This window comes from Pinus tabuliformis, chromosome 7 (assembly GCF_031772625.1).
Source record: "Pinus tabuliformis cultivar Carrire ecotype Pingquan chromosome 7, CPIR1, whole genome shotgun sequence".
Lineage (NCBI taxonomy): Eukaryota > Viridiplantae > Streptophyta > Pinopsida > Pinales > Pinaceae > Pinus > Pinus tabuliformis.
The window spans coordinates 1,898,061,030-1,898,080,500 of record NC_142293.1 but is presented as its reverse complement, the minus strand read 5'-3'; positions in this window follow the sequence as shown (position 1 = coordinate 1,898,080,500).

Genomic DNA, 19,471 nt, shown 5'->3' with positions numbered 1-19,471 from the left:
GCTATGTGTGACATAGGAACATACGGGATACTACAAAAAATTTATCAAAGCTTATGTCCAAATTATCGCGCCCATGGAGAAACTGTTGAAGAAGGACGCAACATTTTGTTGGGATGAAGAATGTCAGTGCAACTTAGATGTATTGAAAGAAAAGGTGGTCATTGCACTAATATTGGTATTCCCTGATTGGAAGAAGGAGTTTCATGTACATGTGGATGCCTCTTGCATTGCGTTGGGTTCAATGCTAACACAGGCTGGTGAAGGAGAAATGGACAATCCTATAGCCTTCGCCAGTAGAATTATCGAAGGCCGAGAATAATTATTCAACGACTGAGCACGAAGGATTGCCCATGGTCTATGTGCTACAAAAATTTAGACATTATCTGTTAGGAGGGAATTTCAAAATGTACACAGATTATTCTGCCTCGATATACCTGGTCAATAAACCTGTGTTAGGGGGGAAGATCTGTAGATGGTTGTTATTATTTTAGGAGTATGACTTGGAAGTTATTATGAATTCAGGAAGGTTAAATGCAGGATCTGACCATATGTTGTGGATCAAAACAGGTGAGGAGCCCAATAATCTAGAGGAAGGATTGTCAAATGCGCAACTCTTTGCAGTGTGCGTAGCGGATAATCATTTTTCATACATTGTTCACTTCTTGACTACAGGGATGGCACTAGAAGGATAGACAAGTCAGCAGAAAAAGGAATCAGTAGTGCGCCAATTTTTCAGTCATTGCAAGGCATCTGTATAAGATGGGTGTAGATGAAATATTACAAAGATATGTGTAGTATTTTGAGCGGGATAGCATTATTGTTGAACATCATGGGGGAGCTGCAGGAGATCACTATGCAGGAAAGGAAACTGCACATAAGATTTTGCATGCAGGACTATGGTGGCCAACGTTGCATAAGGATTCCAAGGCGTATTATAAGGCATGTAATGCATGTCAAAGATCTGGCAAACCGTCGCGAAGGGATGAATTTCCATTACATCCTCAAGTATCTTTGCAACCATTTGAGAAATGGGTGATTGATTTCATTGGGCCAATTCAGCCCCCAGGAAAGAAAATAGGTGCATGCTATATCATCACCACAACGGAATATCTAACCATATGGGTGGAAGCTCAACCGGTTAAGGATTGTACAGGGGCTACATAAACTAAGTTTTCATTTGAGTATGTCTTAACTAGATTTGGCTACCCGAAAGTGTTGATGAGTGACAGGGGTACGCACTTTCTCAACGAAACAATTAGCGCCTTGAATGAAGAATTCCAGGTCTACCATTAGAAGATTACATCTTATCACCTGCAGGCCAATGGAACTATTGACACCATCAATAAGATTTCGGAAAACCTACTGATGAAGATCTGCAACGCGTAGTGGAATGATTTGGATGTGTGTGTACCTACAGCACTGTGGGCTTATAGGACTACTTGTAAGAAGTTGACAGGGCAAACACCGTTCAGATTGGTATATGGTGTCGAAGTTGTAATGCCGATGGAGTATATTGTGCCTAGTTTGTGCATAGCAGCCCTGACGAGTATGGTAGATCACGAGGCCTTGGAGGAGCGGCTCGCGCAGCTGATGGAGCTCAAAGAGGATCAATTTTTAGCAGGATTTCATCAACAAGTACAGAAGGAACGTGAAAAAGAATGGCATGATCGCCATATCAAGCTTCGCACGTTCATGGTAAATGATCTTGTCCTATTATATGATAATAAATTCACTAAATTTACGAGGAAATTCTAGATGCATTGGCTAGGGCCATATATTATCAAAGAAATTATAGATGGAGGTGTAGTTTAACTCATGAAGCTGAATGGGGAACCTTTCCCGGGACGAGTAAATGGGAGAAAATTGAAGTTGTATATAGGGGATCCTGCATAATAACTATATGGCAGCAGGATAGTCTTACTGCTCTAGGCATTTGCAAGGGAGCGCAGGACTATAAACTACATTACGCAGTTTGGAGGACAACGCAGCGATCCGGTTATGTGGAGAATGACGAAGATACAACCCATAATGTTGCGCGTAGGAGGTTGCACCATGGAGAAAGGTATCACACAACATAGCAGGAAAGTGGTCGTTGAAGTCATTGTTAGTGACTTGACGGCCAGACAACGGTTAAGTGGAGCGAGGTGGCAACATTTAAGGAAAAAATATTGGAAGATCTGCCACCAAAACAACATTTATTGCCAGAAATTGGGGGGAACGGTCAAATTTGAATTCAAAACCCCCTATAAATTATGTGTGCTGGTACAACAGAGAACACTTTACGCTCTTAGAATTGTTAGTTTATTTTGCTGTCTATCACATATGAGCCAAGCGTTTTGGGAGGAATTTGTGACTCGACCCTTGTTTGAGGACTATTCGGAAAAAGAATGTGAATTATTCATTGAGAAAATGACTTCCACTAACCTCGCCGAAGCAATTAGTTCAGAAGCAGTTGTGTCTTATGCGCAAGGACCGAAATTTGTAAGTATGGAAGCTTCGACTCATGTGCCTATGGCGTCGAGGTCGCCAAGGTCAAAGCCTACCCCTACCAGAGAAACCCAAATAGTCAAATCAAAGAAGGACAAGTAGAAGAAGCCAGTGTCGGTACCTGCCTCCCCCAAGAAGCATACCAACATGCAGAAACAAAAGAAATATAAGCAACGAGAAAAGGTAGTAGACCTGGAGATTGAAGAAGCCCAGGGAACAGAAGATATTGATGTCGAAGGAGCGAAACCCATAACCAAGCTACCTGAGTATATCCCTCCATTGAAGGGAAAAGCAAAGGTCACGAAGCACCTGGATTCTAAGAAGTTAACCATATCCACGCCCCTGCTACCTAAGCAGGTCCCATTTGAAGGACTGCGGCTCTCAAGGTTCCCGTTGTTGAAAATGGAGAATTGGGACCCCACAAACCACGCTACGTTTCCACACTTGGCGACGGACAAATAAATGAGGAGAGTCTATTATGTAGAATCAGGTGTTACAATGTTGGAAACTGAGGAATGGGTCTGCAGTGTCAAGCACTCAGGGTTACTCAATTTGTTGTGGGTGCCCCATTATCACCACACCCCCATTAACACAATATGTGTGCGCCAGCTTCTCACACTAGTGCACAATGGTTGTTTATGGTTGGGAGGGCCTATCCCCATCACAGACATGATTATTCACAAAATCACAAACTTTCCTTATAAGGGTGTGTTATAGACATATTTGGGCACATCAACCCCAAACTTATATGTCGATAAACTAGGGCTCTTTGACCCCTAAAAGAGTTGTTTCATACCCTAAAAGAACATAGTCATATGATTACATCATTCCCCAAAAGTTCCACCTGAGAAAGCATCCACAAATGGCCTAAACTGAACCATATTAACTGCTCCACTGGCAGAGTGTGATGCATACTGAGTGGTACACTGCCTAGGTGTGATGCATACTAATTAGGCCTTCTACAGGGTGTGATGGGTGAGGATGGACAAATATCCAAGGCAGTTTGCTAGGTGGTTGCTCATGGAATCTTCTAGAAACTTTTCCTATGCCACTTTCCTCTTTGAATTTGCCCAGGGATGAGTGAGAGATCCAAGAAATCTCCAAGTGGAACCAATTGTAACGAGTGGAATGACACTAATCAAACCCCAGAGATGACTCACACCCTTGCACACATCTATAAATGGATCTGTCATATAAGAGATCCAGACGCTGGAAGATTGTGAATTGCAAGGAAGTGCTGATAGTTTGTAATTGAGGAAAGAGCATTGTATTGTTGGTGTGATCTTGCTATTTCATGAGGTGAAGAGGGATTGAAGCTGGGAGGATGATGCTAGATCAGACAGCTGGGTTGTAATTCTCCCTTCTATTTAATAAAGTTATTCAAGTTTTCTTCCATATGATTGTGCAATTGTGAATGCTATCATTTGTTCATTATATATTTGATTCTGTAATGTTTATGTTGTAGTAGATCAAGATGCTTTGACGGTTCTTTGTTGCTGTACTTGTGCAGGTACTCTCCAAGCGGGTTAAGTATGGAGAGGAGTTGCAAGCTCGGTCAAGGGGGAGAGAGATCAAACAAGGGATTAAGCAGAAGTTCCAGGTTGGTTCCTTTATCTTTCTCTTATCTGTTGCACATAGAAGAAATCGTTGAATTTCTTTAAGTTGTTGTTTCTAGGGTAGCTGCCAAACCTAGAGGGCTAGTCGTTCAACAAGACACTAGTTTTCCCCAAAACAAATTGGTGACTCCGTTGGGGAAGAACATATGTTTGTTTCTTGTTATTGTTTGTTTTATAAAATATAGACAGAGCCTGAAGTTAGCCAGGTAACCTTCGAACTGCTCTTGCTCTACAATTGCATAGTAGATGAATGCTGCTTCAGTCAATCTCTGGTTCAGTTTATGAATTAAACATTGGACTTACAAGCATTCTAGATGCCCTTTTGGTAGCTCAGTAACCTCTCAAGACCTCCCTCTATACTTTGGTATTTATTGTTCATCATAGCTCAGCCTAACTCATTGAAAACAATTGCACATCTAAGCCAAAACCCACTTCGGTTACGCTCCCTGGCCCATCGCACTGTCTGTCACTATAACCCAGTATGCTCGCACCTCCTAAGTGTATTAAGTGCGATGCATCCCTGTTTCTATGAAGCCCAGGTGCGATCACTTACTGAACCTTTTTCCATTCTAGAAATTGGGGGTTTTTGACCTTGTTTTCAGTTTTGTTTAATTGTTTTGCTGCTTATGAAAAGTGCCTCCTTACTGAAGCCTACCTACATCACATAGATCAACCTCCATTAGATTAGGATTATTGAATGTTTTTTTTTTGTATTTTTTCATCATTTACAATCCTTTGTCGAAAATTTATTTAAATCGATCTGTCGCTTTGATACAAAAAGTGTCGTAATTGTCGTTTTGTGTCGAAAAGAGAAGTGTTGTGGATTCTTCCTTCCCTGGATATTCAATTGTACTCTTTGTTATGTATTTGGTTTGATTTGTTTTTATTTGAAGTGTCAAAAGCATTTTTTATTCGAAATTGAAAAGTTTCGATTAGTCTTCCTTTCTCTTTTTAAAAATAAATTGTCAAAAATGTCGCTTTGAGTAAAATATTTCAGATCTTTGCTACATTTAGTTTTCCTTTTTGGCATTTTTCACATTAAGGGGAATGAAAAAAAAATGCATGCATTTGCATTTAGCATTTTGTAGTTTGTGTGCAAAAAATGATTTAGGAAAATGCACTAATGTGTGCTCTTTGCTCTTTGTTTGAAAGAATTGTAATCTTCTTTCCCTAGTAGCTAGGATTTTCATTTCTCAAAATAAACAAAGATTGTTTATCATTGTAGATTGCATTTTAGGAATTTCAAAATCAACATCACGTGGTGAACCATTGAAAGGAAAAATTTAAACAAGATAAACTTTAAAATAAATTTCAATGAACCTAACAACGCTTTGGAACTTAACACAACACATCTAGAGGTCTAGGCTAGAGACGTGTTCTGGCGTCATTAAAACTAGTAACTATCATTTTCATTGAAGGTTGGGTGATTCTTCCTCCTTGATACGACAAGTGCTAGCACGGACTCATGCTCCTCATACCGTCGCGTATATATTGGGAGACCACAATAGGCTTATATCCTTTATCCATAGGAAGCCGAGTCTGCTGTCTTATTGATCGCAATGCACTGAACACAGCATTCGGGAAGATTGATTGCTGTACATAAGTCCTTGGTAATTTCTCTTTAATTTATCACCAAGGTGTATATTGCAGTTTTGCGATTGGTTTGGTAATCCCTCTGTCTAGATTTTCCAGAGTAGTCACTTTCATTCCTTTTCAACTCTTTAAAAGAAAAGGTCCATCTGAGCACTTGTCACTTCAGGCTCATTAAAAATCGAAGGAGACCAGAGTCATCTTTAGCTTTTTCTCGACTCTTAAAAACTAAAAAGTCAAAGTTGTGTCAAAGCGTCATTAAAATTAATTGAATTCAGAATAACATAATTTTCCCCTTAATTTTGAGTTGATCAAGTAATCCACAATCATGGAAGAAAGTCAATCAAAACCCCATTGTTCGCGGAGACTAGTGAGTCAACCGTCTTTGACTCCGGAAGCGAAGCCAATCCAAGAAAAATGGTCTTATTTAACTGAGCCCAATTCATCTAGTTTATTTGAAACTTTTGTTTCAACATCGTCAGAGACTATAGTTACTACGATCATTTCCGGTACATCTGCCTTTAGAGAAGAAGTTCCGCAATTACAAGAGGACATTAGAACTGATCCTACTGTAATGGTAGACACTTCTATACCTAAAACAAATCCATCTAGAGTTGATCCAAAACCCATCTCAATTCAAATCGAGGCTACATTCGATCCAGTGGTTGTTCAAGAACCTCCCTTTGAGACTGAAGTTCACTTACCTGAACATCTGGAAGTTGAGTTTCAGAATTCAGAAGGTGTCACCCCTCCAGTATCTGTCACTGCAGAAGCTATACCTTCATCGGCTCCAAAAATATTTTACGGACCTGATGGTCTACCTCTTCCACTTGGTCTGATTGCTATAGAGGAGATAGTAGAGGATCCTCCATCTAGTACCCTGTTACATTTTGGATCTGGGATTCATTTGTATCCTTCTACTCCTGAGTTTGGTTCTTTTAATCCTTCTTCATCTCAAGTTCCTGTCGAATCGCTAGGAAATATTTTGGATAGACTGAACATGTATGAGAAACCATCAACATCTAGGAATGTGTCATCTGATGCAGCTACGGCAGAACTTCCCGCTACCATTCCTACAATGTTTGTTGGTATACCATCTGTTCTGGCTAGTTATCAATCACTAGCTAGAGTCCACTGAGGAGCTGCTTCGACAACATGGTTTGCTCCTATTTATTCATCTGGAGTCCCATCTGGTATTTCTTATGTTGAAACTCAACAATTTGATCCTGCATGCCAATATCAATTTAGGCAGACCAGTCTTCAAAGACCAATATATCCTTTGAACACTGGACTGCCACCATATGGAGGGCAGTATGCCTTTTCATTGTTCCCTCCTAGGGAACAACCATGTGAGAGTTTCCAACAAAATTCAGGTCAAACTAGAATTACATCCAGCGGTTGGGTACCAATACTGCCACAACAACCAAGGGTTGTATATTCAATGCAACTGATCCAACCTGTGTCGAATATTCCCACTACACCTGCTATTATGACTGTGTCACAAGTACAAGCATTGCCTGTTGTGTCTCAACCTCAAGTCTCTCAGGTTGCGATACAATAGCCACTTGTCTCTACGGCTCAATCGCAACCTCAGGTTAGTGCTTCCTTATCTGGAACGACTCAGGCACAAATGGGTATTGTCAATCCGCATCTTGGTCAATCTTCTAGTATTGGGCAACAGCAAATGGTCCAACAACCATGGTTGGTACAATACCAACAACCGTAATTCCAGCAAACCCAACCTCAGTTTGGGCTTGGTTTACAAGCTCAAATTGGATTTGGTCAATATCAAGCCTACCGAGGACCTGAGCAACAAGGCTTTGTAGGTAATGGATAGCCGCATTTTCAAAACGGTTATCAACAACCACACTATACTGGTTATGTCTAGCAACATTATCAAAGTTACCAACATCAGATACATTATGCTGGTATCAAAAGATCTATTGCTCAGGCAATTCCATCTTATCCTGGGTACGCTTCACCTAACCTGAATCAGCAGTTGCCTTTTGTAGCAACTCTAGAATTACCATATTTGAACCGGTTGACGAATGATCCAATTGCATACGCCCCTTGGTGGCCAGCGATTCCTCATAAACTTCCCTCCGATACTCCTAAATTCAATGCGAATCCAGGTGAAGATCCATCAAATCACGTAATGACTTTTCATTTGTGGTGCTCATCTAACACCCTGAATGATGATTTGATTAGGCTTCGCCTTTTTCAGAGAACGCTTACTGGTCCAACAGCAAAATGGTATATTGAATTGCCTAGAGCTTCATTTGATAACTTCGGCACCCTTGCCACTACTTTTCTAACCCACTTTCAGTTACCCATCAGGTATGAAACGAGAACAGACTCCTTACCAACTTTAAACAGACCACGGCCACTCACATATTTGATCATATTCATGAGTGGCGGCGTCGTTGTCGAATGGTAAAGACGTATGTTTATGATCAGCTTTTAGCTGAGTGGTTTATTAAATGCTTATTGCCATCTATCATTGAGGACATGGCGAAAGGAGGAGTTGTCATTGAAGAGCAAGTCATTACTCGTGCCCAATATTTAGACTTGATCTATACTCATTCTAGCATGTTGGGTTGTGTTATATTCTTTCCACGATTAACCTATGTAGTGAACCGGGGGGTTAGAGGGGGGGCGAAGCCCCCCCTTTGTTGTGTTGATTGCGCAGCGGGGGGGTCACACGGGGGGCAGCAGCCCCCCTTGTCCGAGGGGTTTGAGGGGGACAGGTAGCCCCCCTCTACGGGGTCCGGGGCAACGCCCCGGGAAAATTTTTTTTGGACCCTATATTAGGTTGGGCGAACCTACCTATGGTTTTCGATCCATGGTTTTGGACGCAATGATTTTCGGTCCATGGTATTGGATGCTTCGGCATGTATAAATATGTTATGTAACATTGAAAGGAACATAATGAAAAATCAAGCTGGTAGTCCCGGTTTTGGGATCCAGGGGAAAATCTCTATGTATATGTGTTTTATGTGTTCTGCTCTCACATAATTTATTTTCTATGTTTTAGAATTCGTATGCAAGTAATTTCTGTATGGGATTAAAACCTACATTTGGTATCAGAGCTGTTTTGGCTTCAAGGGAACACCTTTGTTGGTGAGGGGTTTTACTCGGGCCTGTGGTAGAACCTGTTCAGTGGGAGATCTGCGAGATCGATTCTGGTGGTGAAAGAAGACGACGAGCAGTGGAAAGATAGAGATTGAGAAGTTTAATGGTCAAAGTTTTGAGTTTTGCAAACTCAAGATGGAGGATCTGTTGGTGGATAAAGATCAGTGGATCGCAGTAGATCTGGGTACTAAACCAACGGGAGTGACCGATGAAGAATGGAAGAAGTTGGATCGGAAGGCAAAGAGAACAATACGATTGTGTGTCTCAGATTTAGTATTGTTGAATGTATCAGGGAAAGCTACGGCGAAGGCTTTGTGGGACAAGTTAGGGACTTTGTACCAATATAAGTCTCTGGTGAATAAACTGTTCCTGCGAAAAAAGCTGTATAACCTGAGGATGAAAGATGGAGACTCGGTGACAGAGCATCTGAACGCATTTAATACTATGGTAAGTCAGTTAGCACAAATATTAAAATTTCAGATGAAGATAAGTGCATCAGTTTGTTGTGTTCTCTACCAGATTCGTGGGATGGTCTGGTTATTGCAATAGGTAGCAATGCAACTGCCTTGCAGTTTGATGAAATAGTCTCATCCTTGCTGACGGAGGAGATGAGACGGAAAAATATGGAGAGCCAGAATGGTGATGCCTTGTCTATACGAGGACGGTCCCAAAATAGAAATAAAAATAAGTCATCGAGTGGGAGATCTAAATCTAGAGGGAGATCTAAATCTCCAGGAAAACCTGTAAAGGTGGTGTGCTGGAAATAAGGAAAGGAAGGGCACTTCAAAAGGGACTGTAAATCTAAAGCTCCTAATAAAGGAAAGGGATCTGATGATGCTCCTTCTGTAGAGGCAAAAACCACCTCAGATGAAGGTGGGGATGTGTACTTGGCTTCTTCAAGTACACATGTAGATCATCAGGCATGGTTGATTGACTCAGGTGCATCCTTTCACTTCACTCCCCATAGAGAGTGGTTCTGCGAGTATGAGAAATACGATGGTGGTGATGTCTTCTTGGGGGATGACGGGAAGGCTAGAATCGTTGGTCGCGGAAAAGTAAAGTTGAAGTTGCAAGGTGGAAGGGTTAAAACACTTCCGGGTGTTCTGCATATTCCTGCATTGGCCAGAAATCTGATTTCTGTAAGCAATTTGGATGATGCAGGTGTAAAAACAGTGTTCGAGAAGGATACCTGCAAGATGGTTCGGGGAGCACTGGTATTGATGCGGGGAGTTCGGACTGGAACTCTGTACAAGCTGCAAGGTAGCACTGTTGTTGATGGGTGCAACAATTCTATGGTTCCTGAAAGTGGAGCTGAAAATCTAGTGGTCTCTGGAGAGAAGACCATGTTGTGGCATCAAAGGCTTGGACATATTGGAGAGAAGGGCCTTCGAATACTTCATGGTAAAGGTATGGTAGAAGGTATGAGTAATAGCTCTCTGGATTTTGATTTCTGTGAAAATTGTGTATATGGGAAGCAGAATCGGGTGAGTTTCCCCTCTGGAGGTAAGAGGGCAAAATAGATATTAGAGCTTGTGCACAGTGATGTGTTTGGACCTGTGAAGGTTCTATCATTGGGTAAGTCTGTGTATTATGTATCATTTATAGATGACTTCTCAAGGAATACATTGATATATTTCCTTAAGAAGAAATATGAAGTCTTTGACAGGTTTAAAGAATTTAAGGTTCTGGTGGAAAATCAGACAGAGAAGAAGATAAAGGTGCTGAGGATAGATAATGGTGGAGAGTTTTGCAGCAAGGAATTTGAAGAATTCTGTAAGAAGTGTGGTATAGCACGGCAGAAGACTACTCCATATACACCTCAGCAAAATGGAGTTGCAGAAAGAATGAACAAGACGTTGATGGAAAGGGCAAGAATCATGCTCAGTGGTGTCGGGTTAGGACAAGAATTCTGGGCAGAGGCGGTGGATACTGCATGTTACTTGGTCAATAGGTCACCTTCATCAATGTTGGAGGATAAGACTCCACAAGAAGTATAGACTGGTAAGAAACCCTCTCTTTCACATCTGAGGGTATTTGGATGTGATGCATATGTACATGTTCCAAAGGAGAAATGAACCAAGTTGGATAGTAAATCTGAAAAGTGCATCTTTATTGGGTATAAGGATGGTTTAAAGGGTTATAAGCTTTGGAACCCAGTAACAAGGAAGGTTGTGTACAGTCGAAATGTGGTGTTCAGAGAGGTGAAAGATGTTATTGAAAATGAAGTCCAAGCAAAGGAACCTGAGAAGATAGAGTTTGAACTAAAGGAGGAAGAATCAGACTCTGCAGCAGAGGAGGAATCAGAAGATGAAGAGCCACAAACTCCGGCTGTGAGAAGATCAATTCGAGAAAGAAGGTAGCCAGAAAGGTATAGTCCATCTGCTTTCTGTTCAAATTTTGCTTTGTCTGTTACTGATGATGATCCTAGAACTGTGAAGGAAGCAGTGGATTCAGAGGATGGAAAACTCTGGAAAGAGGCCATGGTTGATGAAATGGCATCTTTGCACAAAAATGAGGCTTGGGATCTGGTGGAGTTGCCGACTGGAAGGAAACCCATTGGCAGCAAATGGGTGTTTAAAAAGAAGACAAATGCAGAAGGGAAGGTGGAGAAATACAAAGCTCAGTTGGTAGCAAAAGGATATTCCCAAGTGCCAGGAATTGATTTTGGTGATATTTTTTCTCTTGTTGCCAAGGTAACTTCTATTAGATTACTTTTATCTGTTGCTGTTGCTTTTGATTTTGAGGTAGAACAGATGGATGTGAAGACAACATTTCTTCACAGGGATTTGGAAGAGGAAATATACATGAAGCAACCTGAAGGCTTTGCGGTGAAGGGTAAGAAAGAACTGGTATGCAAGTTAAAGAAGTCTCTGTATGGGTTAAAACAGTCACCAAGGATGTGGTATCAGAAATTTGATACATTTATACGGGGACTTGGCTTCACGAGAATCAAATCAGATCACTGTGTGTATTTTAAATTAATTGGTGACCATGTTATTTATCTGGTCTTGTATGTGGATGATATGTTGCTGGTTGGAAATGACAAAGAAATTATCTAGGATTTGAAGACCCAATTGTCCTCCAAATTCGACATGAAAGATCTTGGTGCTGCAAACTATATTTTGGGCATGGAAATTAAAAGAGATCGAGCAAGGAGGAAGCTCTAGTTAAACCAGAGGAAGTATGTCGAGACAATACTGCAGAGGTTTAATATGCAGGATAGTAAACCGGTGAAGGTTACTATTCCTGTAGGTGTGAGGTTATCTAGTGAACAGTGTCCCAAGACACAAGAAGAGGAAGAGGACATGTCCCGTGTTCCATATGCAAGTGCAGTCGGTAGCCTGATGTATGCAATGGTCTGTACTAGACTAGACATTGCACATGCAGTGGGAGTATTGAGCAGATTTATGTGAAAACCAGGGAAGGAGCACTGGACAGCAGTGAAGCGAGTTTTCAGGTATTTGTGTGGCACTAGTGATTATGGTTTCTACTACCAAGGAAGACCAGGATTGGACAGAGTGTTGGATATTCGTGGCTTTGTTGATGAAAACTGGGCTGGAGATCTGGATTAGAGAAGATCTACAAGAGGGTATGTGTTACCTGTTTGGAGGTGCAGTCAGTTGGATGAGTAAGAAACAATCTATAGTGGCACTATCAACTACAGAGGCAGAATACATGGCAGCCACTCATGCAAGCAAGGAAGCAGTTTGGTTGCAGAGATTGTGTTCAAATATGGGGTTGGTATAGGGAGCTATAAGGATAGACTGTGACAGCCAAAGTGCAATTTTCTTGGCAAAGAACCCTGCTTACCATTCAAAGACAAAGCACATTGATGTTCAATATCACTTTGTGAGGGATATGATAGAAGACAAAAAGGTGTTGCTGGTAAAGGTGGACACTTTGAAGAATACTGCAGATGCATTGACAAAATCTGTGAGCTCTGAGAAGTTCTCTTGGTGAAGCCCCCCCTTCGTTGCGCCGATTGTGTAGCGGGGGGGTCATAGGGGGGGCGGTAGTCCCCCCTGTCCGGGGGGTTTGAGGGCGGCAGGTAGCCCCCCTCTACGGGGTCCGGGGCAGCGCCCCGTGAAAATTTTTTTTGGACCCTATATTAGGTTGGGCGAACCTACCTATGGTTTTCGGTCCATGGTTTTGGACGCGATGATTTTCAGTCCATGGTATTGGATGCTTCGGCTTGTATAAATATGTATTGTAACATTGAAAGGAACATAATGAAAAATCAAGTTGGTTATCCCGGTTTTGGGATCCAGGGGAAAATCTCTGTGTATATGTGTTTTATGTGTTCTGCTCTCGCATTATTTATTTTCTATGTTTTAGAATTCATATGCAAGTAATTTCTGTATGGGGTTAAAACCTACATAGCACACTCTACGACAAAATTCCTAACGCTCCTATACCAAAATTTTCTGTTCCACCTCCTCCTAAATCGAATAGGGACTCTCATGCTGGTTACGACGTGATCGGTGCCTCAAGCACGCAAACCACAAGGGGTCCATCTGGTAAAGCTCTTGTTGTTTCTAGTTAGAATGCAAATTATAAACCTCTTGCTTCAAAGATTAATGTCGTGTCATCTGACAAGGGAAAAAATCCAAAGCAACTAGGGGGCAAGAAGAAAGGGAAAAATAATAAGAAGAAACAGGAGAATTCAACTCCTGGAAAATCATCTAAGAACCCTACTGGGCTAAAGAAAACTCCTCGTTTTCCATGTTTGATATGTAACAAGGAGCATTATACGAGAGATTTTCCACATCGATCTGAGATTTCAAAACTTTTGAAGGCTTCGAATACCTCAGCAGTGTTGACTGATCTGTTTCCAAACCCAGAAACTAATCTGGTTTCCATCGATCATGCTTCCACGTCCCAAGTGCTTATGCTATCCATCTCAAACAAGCAAAATGATGCTTTGATATCGACAAGGAATAAAGATTATGGGAATCCATCGTCGTCAAACAACCAGGCTACAGATCAACCTAGTGGTTCAACAACGACTTCGCCAGAAGTTGTTCCACCCATTATCCATGAATTAACTATAAAGCCGCCAAAGGGAATCGTACATAAATTGAAATTTAATCCTCGCGCTCGAGCTGTTTAGAATTATAATATAGTGGAGGATCTGGCTCAATCGCCATCCGCTATGTCGACACTTGAGGTATTGCAAAATTGTCCCTCCCAAAAGTAGGCTTTGTTATCAGCAATAAGTGGGATTAATCCAACGGATTCCAATCTTGTGGCCTTTAATCATAAAGGATATACACCTCAGTTACCAGCCCAACTCGCTTTCCTTATACATGTAAAAGCCCTCAATAAAAATGTTCACCAAACCATCATTGATGAGGGGGCATCTACCTGTATTATGTCAATGAGTTGCTGGAAAACTCTTGCTTCACCACCCTTTTCACGATCATCAACAATGTTAAAAGCGTTCGATGGAAGAACATACACTCCGTATGGGATTTTAAGTAACTTGCAAGTTGAACTAGGGGGCAAGACAGTAGAGATTGAAGTCGAGGTCATTGATGGAAACCTTGATTACAATATCTTACTGGGAAGGCCCTAGGTTTATGTTATGGCTGCCGTTGTGTCTACATATTTTAGAAAGATTGCATTTCCCTTCCAAGGTGGAATAAAAATCGTTGACCAACTGACCTTTTTTCCTAACAGTTCACAAACTACTGGAAGCATTCCATTGATCCATGGAAGTTCACAATTGCTTCAAAATGTTGGAGTAGGTCTCCTAAAAGACCCTTCCTTAATGTGCAGAAGTGGCCACAGTGGAAACCTGTTAAACGATCTCTTCTACATCATCTAAGTTTAAGAAGAGTTACGGATCATCGCAAGGCATTGCCACCTAGCCCCATCGAATCTCTGTAGCAACCAATTTTTTGGGCTTGGGTGGCAAACTCGAATCAGCACTCGATGAGTGTTTGGGTAGATAGGTCTTTAGAATATGGTACCTCTTCCGATCCTTGGTCTCATATACATTCTACAAACGAAGGAATCATCCAATCAATGATGATAGGAGAGACACCGTGGGAAGATTACCACCATCGTTCCCACCTTCGAGATGACAAGGAAGATTATTCAAACGACCTCAATCATCCTTCAGTTTTTTATTTTTTATTAAATTCTATAGATACAGTAGATTCTGAATGAAATCTATCCAGCATTGAAGAAACTATTGCCATTAGTATTTCGACCAAACCTAATATTGTAGAGAATATTCACATTGGAAAATCTTGTTCTCCATCATAACTAGAAACTTACTGCGCTCTATTTCGTGAATTCAGAGATGTCTTTGCATGGTCATACGAGGAAATGCCAAGAATTGACTCGAGAATTGTTGAACATGAAATAAAGATGTATCCAGATGTCAAACCAGTACGAAAACGGCTTCGACTTGTCCATTCGAAGAAAGTCGCTGCCATTAAAGCAGAAGTTGAAAAACTTTTGCATGTTGGCTTCATTTACCCTGTTCCTCTCACTGATTGGGTATCGAATATTGTTCCTGTAATGAAAAAAAAGGAACGATTAGAGTGTGCGTCAATTATAGGGATGTAAATCAAGCATGTCCAAAGGACAACTATCCTACACCCTTCATCGACCAGATTATTGATGAATGTGCTGGATGTGAAATCTTTTCATTCGTGGATGGATTTTCCGGATATAATCAAATCAATATTCGCCCACAGGACCAGTCAAAAACTGCATTTATATGTCCGTGGGGCACATTCGCATATCGTATATTACCTTTGGTTTGAAGAACGCAGGGGCAACATTTCAGAGGGAAATGCATTACACCTTCCATGACATCAAACACATCGTTCAACCATATCTCAACGATCTACCAGCTCATTCGCGAAAACAAACTGATCATCCGCAACATTTGAGAGCCATATTTCTACGTTTCTGACACTACAATATACGAATCAATATGCACAAATGTGTGTTTTGTGTTGGTTCTGGTCGATTGCTTGGTTTTGTAGTTTCTAAGTGTTATAGACATTTTTGGGCCCTACAACCCCAAGCATGAAATGTCCATAAATCAAGGGCTCCTAAGTCCCTAAAAGTGTTGTTCTAACCCCTAAAGGAACAAGGTCAACAGATTACAGCTTCTCCCAGAAGTTCTCCATGAAAAACGGCTCATAATTAGTCAAAACAGGATCATTTCAGCTGCTCCACTGGCCAAGTGCGTTGCATCTCACCTAAATACACTGTGTGGGTGTGTTTCATTTCAAAAATCCCTTCTATGGGGTGCGATGGGCGAGAAATGACAAATGGCAGTGTCATTCCACGAGGTGGAGAGGCAATGGAAGCTTCCAGAATCTTCTCCTGTGACACTTACCTCACTGAATTCGACCAAGGATGAGTAAGAGATCATCAATCTCCAAGTGGAAGCAAGAAATATCAGAGGGAAGACACTAATCAAATCATGAGCTGACTCATCTCCATTACAGATATCTATATATGGATCCCTCATCCCAGAGATCCAGAGGCTGGAATTTTGCATATTGTAAGGAATTGTTGTTGGTTTCTTGAGACAAACATCAGATTGTTGGGTGATCTAAGCTTTTTTTGAGGTGAAGAGGGGCTTCTTTGCTGGGAGGTTGATGTTGGCTCAGAACAACTAGTTGTAACTCCTCTTGGCTCTTTCTTGTTTATCAATAAAAGCTATTCAAGTTTTCCTCCATGCTCTTGTGTCATTGATGCTTGCTACATTTGTATGGTCAATTTACATCTGATCCTAGATTGTTTATGATTATAGATCCATGTATTTGTATAGTGCTATGCTACTGTGATCTTACAGGTACTTTGTGAAGCTAGGCGTGCAAGGGAGCAGGTAGCTAAAGACTACCAAAGAAGAGAGGAATCAAATCAGGAGATTAGCGTAAGACAGAGGTTGGTCTTTTTGTTCCTCTCTAACTATAATTCACAAAGGAAAAACGAAAGTAGCTTTTCTCTGTTTGTTTCTAAGGTAGCTGTCACACCTTAGTGGGATAGAGCAGTTCTATATAGACACTTTCCCTGTAACAAAATGGCAACTCCGCTGGGGACGAATTAGTTTGTTTGTTTATCATTCCTTGTTGTCTATTTCATAAACTTACAGGTAGTATTCGAACTGCATTTGCTATAACAAATGCAAAGTAGATAAATGCTACTTCAATCTGTCTACTGGATTTGTTTATGATTTAAACAACTGATTCACAAACTATCTGATTGCCCTTGTGATAGCTCTTAGATCCTCCTTAGATCTACCCCTGATTGTTGCATTACTGATTGCTTTTTGCTTGGCCAAAACCCAAGAACTGAACTGCAAACTGTGACCCGGAACCCAAACAGAGTCTCATTTCTGGCCCAGCGCAGGTACTGTTCAGAGAATCTGAACTTCAGCGCACTTCCCGAGTGGACAAGGTGCGCTGCATTTCAAATTCTCTGTGTTACAGGTGCGCTGATCAGACTAGGCTCTGTGTAGTTTTGGTTTCTGTGATTCATTCTTTCCAGTTCTATTCCTGAATTTTGCTGCCCGTGATCAATATATGTCTGTTTGAAACCCCTTTTCCTTTCTGTTATTCCACCTCCTTTGTACAAAAGAACTGTAGATTTTTTTGTGTGTTTGTTGAGTCATTTTCAGTTCTCCTTTGCAAAAGTAGCATAATCGTACTTTCGTCCTTTGATTTGAAACTGTCGCAAGTGTCGATTTCAATCGTAGGAAAGAGTTTGATTGTTGTTGATGGTCGATTATCCTGTTACTATTGCTTTTGGTCTGAATTTGTAATTTTCTAGTGTCAAGAACAAGTATTCATTTCAAAATCGTAAGGTGTTGTGATCGTCTCCATTTTTTATTTCGAAAAGAAACTTGTTGATATTTGTCGCTTGAAAAGAAATTCAGATTTGTGCATCAACTTTTTTAGCATTCATATACTAAGAAAGTCGAAAACAAATACATGCATGTGCATTTGCATATAGACAGTCTGATTGGCTTGATTTAGGAAAGTGCATTTAGAGTGTACTCTTTGCTCTTTGTGAAAAGATTCTGTCTTTCTTTTCCTTAGTAGCTAGGATTTTCAATGCAAAAAGAAGATAAAAAGTTTGTTTATCATCTTAGATTGCATTTTAGGCATTACATCTACATCTCATGGTGAACCTGAAAGGAAAACTTCATAAGCAAGATCAACTTAAAATAAATTCAATGAATCTAACAACACTTTGGAACTTAACGCACAACATTTAGAAGTCTAGGCTAGAGACGTATTCCGGCATCGTAAAGCCTGGTAACTGTTGTTCTCACTGAAGGTTGGGTGATTCCTCCACTTTGAGACAATAAGTGCCAGTACGGACTTGTGCTCCCACATACCGTCGAGTATATTTTGGGAGACACCAATAGGCTTAATCTTTTATCCATAGGAATCCGTGTCTGCCGCCCTATCGATCGCAATGCACTGAACACAGCATTCGGGAAGATTGACTGTCGTACCGTAAAAAGTATTCTGCAGTTTTGCGATTGGTTTGGTAATCCCTCTACCTAGATTTCCAGAGCAGTCCCTTTCGTTCCTTTTCAGACTCCTTAACAGAAAAGGTCCATCTGAGCACTTGTCACTTCAGGCTCATTAAAAATCGAAGGAGACTAGAGTCATCTTTTGTTTTTTCTCGACTCTTAAAAACTGAAAAAACAAGTTGTGTCAAAGCGTCTAAAATTTATTTTAAATGGAATATTCATTACCCTTTCCTATGTTGATCTTGGGTTGAGAAAATGGAATCCACCAACCAAGGAATTCCCCTTGGAGGAAATTCTAGTCCCTTCTCCTCTTGGGGAGATGTTGGTGCACCCCATATGGCCACATTGTCACTTCCAGGACTGACAATTGGTTTTCCTGTATGGCTCTTCTCAACCTCTATCGTTCAGAACACCACAATTCTTGAACAATCGAATCAGCAACTAGACGAGTCCATAGTTACCCATCAACCTTCTACTTCCTCTAATTCTTCCTCTCCTCCTTCCTCTTCGCTTGACGGGGCTGGTAAAGCCAAAAGTCAAGTACCCGAGAAGAAGAAGGAAAAGAAGAAGAAAGAGAAGAAGAAGAAGGATCCAAAAGCGAATGGGGGCAAACGAGCGTCGTCTAGCGAAAATCCACACACTGCACTGACCAGGCCTAAATCGCCATGTGTCATTTGCAAAGGAGACCACTATCACAGAGATTGTCCTTGCATCCCTCGGATCTTAAGGGACTGGTCTCCTTGTTTGCACAACCTGGTGTCGTCAACCTCTGATGGTCATGTTGAAAACACACCGTCAACTAGTGAAAGTGAAGCCCCAGGACAAAAAGGAAAATATAGATTTCCTTGTAAACTGTGCGAAGGTGATCATGTCGTCCACCGTTGTCCCTTCTTAGACGAAGCTAAAAGAGTTTTGGACGATCGTCTGGTTTCACCGTTACGACTTCCTCCTCGATATAAAAAAATATTGCCGAGTCCGTCACTGGTTGAAAATCCGGCTGGCCCGCTCAAGTGGTCGGCTGAAGCATCTATCATTGAAGATAAACCATATGAACCCATACCAGATGAAAGTCAAAAGGTCGAGGCGGCAGTTGACCCGGTCTTGCCTTCAGAGATTCCATCTTCAGATGATACAG